General features: G+C 39.1%; 1 protein-coding gene across 1 annotated transcript in view; it reads left to right on the top strand.

Moving 5' to 3' along the window:
• Positions 1–6,059, top strand: part of CLASP1 (cytoplasmic linker associated protein 1) — a 303,536-nt gene that overhangs the window by 122,166 nt on the left and 175,311 nt on the right. The window lies entirely within an intron of this gene.

Raw genomic sequence — 6,059 nt, 5'->3', positions numbered from 1 at the left:
CTGCCTCAGCCTCCCAAGTAGCTGGGACTACAGGCGCCCGCCACAACGCCTGGCCATTTTTTGGTTGCAGCCATCGTTGTTGTTTGGCGGGCCCAGGCTGTGGATTCGAACCCGCCACCTTAGGTGTATGTGGCTGGCGCCTTAGCTGCTTGAGCCACAGGTGCCGAGCCCCCTTCTCACTTTTAATTTTTAATTTTATTTTGTGTCGTAATCATTTATACACAGAGATTCAATCCAGTGTATTAAGATACATTTCAAGAAGGACAGTACCTCACTCCTCCCATTTTCTGCTCCTCAAGCAAACAGTGTCAGCTGTTGTTATTAATTCTTTGGCTATTTACTAATTTTCTAACAGTTACATGTATTGCTATTTAAATTTTTTTGTCACTTGAAGAATTTTAATTTCCACCATGGAGTAAGTTTCAGCTCTTCTCCTAAACCTTCCTCACGTACACTAGTGATCTATTTATTTACCAAATATGGTTGTATTTTCATTTTGGTTGGGGCACATTTAGTTTATATGGTGAATATCAATGCTATTCACAGTTCACTATTAATGCTTGGTACACTCTGATAACTTTACATTTTTCTTGCAATCTTTTGTGTTTCTTGGAGTTAATAGTTGTTTTGCTTTATTTGCATAGTTTAAATACTTAACTGCATACTAATAATTTCTACTTAGTAACCTTTTTGCTAATTTGTATCAGTTCCTTCAGTGTGTTTCAATTTGGACTGACTGCCTTTACCCCCTCTAACATACCCATCAACCTTACCTGTCTCTGTCATCATCCTGGGGTTTCAGTTTACCTCTCCTTGAAGGTGCATCTTCTGTTTCTTAGAGACTAGGTCTTTCTTAGGTTATTGCTCTGTCTTTTTTTTTTTGGAGACAGAGTCTTACTGTGTCATCCTAGGTAGCGTCATAGCTTCAGCAACCTCCAACTCTTGGGTTTAAGCGAGTCTCTTGCCTCAGCCTCCCAAGTAGCTGGGACTACAGGTGCCCACCACAACGCTCTGCTATTTGTTTGTTGCATTTGTCATTGTTGTTTGGCAGGCCCAGGCTGAGTTCAAACCTGCCAGCCTCAGTGCATGTGGCCGGTCCTGTTGCCACTGTGTTACGGGGGTACCAAGCCAATTACTCTGTCTTTTACTGGTACACATCCACCACTATCGAGAAGAAGCATGGAGAAGGACAATTTTTTTGAGTCTGTGTTTTTTTCCTGTCCTGGTATTGATAGTTCTAAATCTAAAGTGGAAATTACTTTCATTCAGGTTGTTAAAACTGATGCCCCATTGTGTTCCAGCTATCAGTTTGTTGAAAAGTTGAAGGTTGTTCTGATTGTTCATCCTATTTAGACAATTTTGTAAAATCTCTTTGTCTAAAAGTTTATTTGTCTAAAAGCATTTGTCTAAAAGTTTATGACGACAGATCTTGTGTGAGACTATTTTCATTTGTTATCATAGGCTTGGGTATAGGTTTTCACTCCGGAACCTCATGCCATTCAGATCTGGGCAAAGTTTTTCAAAAATGTACCTGTTTATATTTATAAATATATCTTTATTATGACCAATTGGAATAGTCCTCTGACTTATTTTTTCTTCCATTTGTATCTTCAGAATTTTATTCTGCCGTCTTGCACATTTTCTCATTTATCTTTACCCATTCAAATGGGTATATGATTTTTAAAGTTTTCCTGTTTGAATTCCCAATATCTCTTTTTCTGTTCACTTTTTATAGCCATCTGGTTTGCTGTTTTTCATTCAATGAGAGCTTCCTTAAAATACAAGCCATAGGGTGGCGCCTGTGACTCAAAGGAGTAGGGCACCCAGCCCTGACTAAAAACTGCAACAATAAAAAAAAAATACAAGCCATGTACCATAATTTTTGCCCCTTTAAAATAGACTATTTTGTGTGTGTTTTTTGTGACAGAGTCTTATTATGTTGCCCTCAGTAGAGAGCTGTGGTGTCACAGCTCACAGCCAACTCTAACTCATGGGCTTAAGCTATTCTCTTGCCTTAGCCTTTTTTTTTAAAGGTGCCCACCACAACACCCAGCTATGTTTTTGGACCCAGTTATTTCGCTGGACCAGTCCAGGTTCAAACCCACCACCCTCCGTGTATGTGGCTGGCGCCGTAACCATAGTGCTATGGGCGCCAAGCCAATTTTGTGGTTTTTGACATGCACACAGTTGTGTAACCATCACCCTCTAGTTTTAGAACATTTTTGGCACTCTTCATTAAAAAAAAGAAAATCATGCCCATTAGTACTCATTGTTTATTCTTTCTTCCTTAGATGACTATTTCTGTGGATTTTGTCTATTTTGGATATTTCCTCCAAATGAAATCATGCCAAATGTGCCCTTTCTGACTCCCTTCTTTCACTTACCATAGCGTTTGCAAGGTTCCTAAGTGTTGGGGCAGGTATTAGAATTTACTTCTCCTTTAAGGCTGTGTAATCTTCCATTGTATATATATTTTGTTTATTAATTTATCTATCAATGGATAGATAGATGGGTTTGCTCTACTTTTTGGTTATTAGAAATAAAGCTACCATGAACATGGCCATTCAGATATCTCTTTATGCCCCTGTTTCTGTTTCTTCCAGTTGTTTTTTTTGTTTTTTTTTTTGCAGTTTTTGTTGGCTGGGGCTAGGTTTGAACCCACCCAGCATATGGGGGCGGCCCCCTACTCCTTTGAGCCGTAGACACCGCCCCTGTTTCTTCTAGTTGTATACCCAGAAGTGGGATTTCTGCATCCTACGGTAGTTATATTTTGAGGAACTTTCATATTGTTTTATATAGCAGCTTCGCCAGTTGACTTTTCTACCAGTGGTGCACAGGATTCCAATTCCTCCACATCCTCTCACACTTTCTGTTTTCGGGGGGGGGGGGATGTGTATGCATGCGTACATGCATTTCTTTTAATAGCCATCCTAATAAGTTTGCAGTTTCGATCCTCATAGAATTTTCATGGGACCTTTATTGAAAATAAATTGGGGCAACCCCTTCCAGACCTCTTCCATTGTATTGGAAGCTTTTCTGTCTTCTAATAAACTACTGCACTGTTAAGAGAAAAGAAGAGAAATTGAAATAAATGTAAGGATTGGGGCGGGCTCTGAATTCTGTTCCTTTGATCTACATGCTCATCCTTCTACTTTATTAATTAATGTAGCTTTTGTAGTAAATTTTGAAATCTCCATTTTGTTCTCTTTTCTTTTTTTTTTTGAGACAGAGCCTCAAGCTGTCCCCCTGGGTAGAGTGCCGTGGCATTACAGCTCACAGCAACCTCCAGCTCCTGGGCTCAAGCGAGTCTCTTGCCTCCGCCTCCCAAGTAGCTGGGACCACAGGCGCCCGCCACAACGCCCGGCTATTTTTTGGTTGCAGCCATCATTGTTGTTTGGCGGGTCCGGGCTGGGGATTCGAACCCGCCACCTTAGGTGTATGTGGCTGGCGCCTTTGCCGGTTGAGCTATAGGCGCCGAGCCTGTTCTCTTTTCAAGATTAATTTTGCTATACTAGATCCCTTGCATTTTCATATGAATTTTTGGATAAACTGTGTCAAATTCTGTTTTAAAAAAAGGCTGCTGGGATTTTCATGGGAATTTACTTTGAATTACTTTGAATATTCCATGTGCACTTGAAAAGAATCTTTGTTCTGCTGTTATTTGTTGGAGTATCTTATATATATATAAGTCTAGTCTAGTTACTTGGATTACATTGTTGATGTCTGTTACTGTTGATTCTCTTTCTAGTTTTTTTGAGACAGAGTCTCACTTTGCTGCACTGATAAGAGTGCTGTAGCGTCATAGCTCACAGCAATCTCAAACTCTTGGGCTTAAGTGGTTCTCTGGTCTCAGCCTCCCTAGTAGCTGGGACTACAGGTGCCCGCCATAACGCCCACTGTTTTTTAGAGATGGGGGTCTTGCATTAGCATAGGCTGGTCTCTTTCTAGTTTTTAAAATCTATTATTGAATGTGCAGTATTGAAGCCTTCAGTTAATACTGTTCACTTATCTATTTCTGTCTTCAGTTTTGTCATTTTTTTGTTTCATGTATTTAAGGGGCTTTGTTCTTAGGTACATAGCTGATGCATTGACCCTTTTATCATTTTAAAATTTCTCTGTGCCTAATAACAATTTTTTCCTAAGTTCTATGTTATTTGAAATCAATATGACCATTCTAGCCCTCTTTTGTGTTCTATTTGCATAAACTATTTTTTTTCTTTGTTTACTTTCAACATATTTGTGTTTTTGAATCTCAGATAAGTCTCTGATGTCATTTGAGAGGTAGAGGTGGAAGGGTTGTTTGAGCCCAGAAGTTGGAATCCGGCCTGGGCAACATAGCAAGACCCCATCTCTTTAAAATAAATTAATAGGCCAGCTGGAGTGGTTTATACCTGTAATTTCAGCACTTTGAGAGGCTAAGGTGGGAAAATTTCTTGAGCCCAGGAGTTTGAGGTTATATTGAGTTATGATTGCACCCCTGTACTCCAGCTTAGATGACAGAGTGAGACCCTGTCAAATAAATAAATAAATAAATGTCTCTTGAAAGTCGCATAAAGTTGAGTCTTGTTTGTGCAGTCTGACATTCTTTGCCTTTTCACTGGAGTGTTTAATCTATTCATGTTGTAGTACTACTGTCAAGCTAGAATTTATGTCAGTTTGCTATGTGTGTTCTATGTATTATGACTTTTTTGGTTTTTTCTTCTTCCATTACTGCCTTATTTTGTGTTAAATAGATATTTTCCAGTGTGCCACTTTAATTTTCTTACTATTTATTTTAGTATTGGGGGGGGAATTAATTTTCCTAATGGTTGCAGGGATTATAATTAACATCTTAACTTAAAACAATGTAGTTCCAATTGATACTATGTTATTTTAGTATTAAAAACTTCACTTCTTCTTAGCTCTGTTTTCATCTCTTTTTCGCAATTATTGTCATACAAATTCCATTTTTATACCTCATAAAGCCAACAACACACACAGTTTAATAATTATTGCTTTATGCAGTTTCTTTTTTTTTTTCTTCTTTTTTTTTTTGTAAAGACAGAGTTTTACTGCATCGCCCTTGGCAGAGTGCCGTGGTGTCACACCTCCAGCTCTTGGGCTTAGGCGATTCTCTTGCCTCAGCCTCCTGAGTAGCTGGGACTACAGGCACCTGCCACAATGCCCGGCTATTTTTTTTTGTTGCAGTCTGGCCTGGGCCAGGTTTGAACCCACCCCCCTTGGTACATGGGGCTGGTGCCCTACCCACTAAGCCACAGGCACCACCCACAGTTTCTTTTCTTAAGAAGAAGGAAAGAATTAAAACCGAAAAGACAATTATTCTATCTATGTAGTTATTTCTACTGATTTTTTTTTTTTTTTAATCAGGTGGATTTGGGCCATTGTTTGGGGTCCTTTCATTTCTACCTGAGGACTGTCAGTTTTTGTTTATCTGGTAATGGCTTAACCTTTCCTTTATCATTGAAGGATAATTTTGTTACTAATATAGATACAGAATTGTTAGTTGGCACTCTTTTGATTTCAAGACTTTGAATAAGTCATCCTACTTTCATCTGTCATTATTTCTCATGAGAAATCAGATATTGAATTTTTAAAACATCCTTTATACACAGTGGGTGGCTTCATTATTGTTGCTACTTATTGTTTGATTATCACATGTCTAGGTTTGGATCTCTCCTTAAGTTTTATCTTATTTGGAGTTTGTTGTGCTTGTGGACTATGTAGATTGTTTTATACTAAATTCTTGAAGCTGGGGTGGTGCCTGTGGCTCAGTGAGTACGTGTCAGCCCCATATACTGAGGGTGGTGAGTGCAAACCCAGCCCCGGCCAAACTGCAACAACAAAAAATAAGTAAGATAAATAATGTTTTAAAAAAAAAAATTCTTGAAGTTGCCTTGAACCAGCAAGTCTCCAGCATTTGCCGATGGGCTCTCAGTGTTTGAGGGCGTGCTGTAAGTGCTCTGCAGATAGTTTACACCTCTGTCTTCCTTTATTACTTCCTGCTTGTTCAAAGCCTCAGGGTCAGTCATTTTTGACATTAGTGCCTTCTGGAGTCTTTC

Source organism: Otolemur garnettii, unplaced genomic scaffold (genome assembly GCF_000181295.1).
Source record: "Otolemur garnettii isolate 467f Iridium unplaced genomic scaffold, OtoGar3 scaffold00059, whole genome shotgun sequence".
NCBI lineage: Eukaryota > Metazoa > Chordata > Mammalia > Primates > Galagidae > Otolemur > Otolemur garnettii.
Note: the sequence above shows the minus strand (reverse complement) of the source record. Positions and strands in the feature narration are given on the sequence as shown.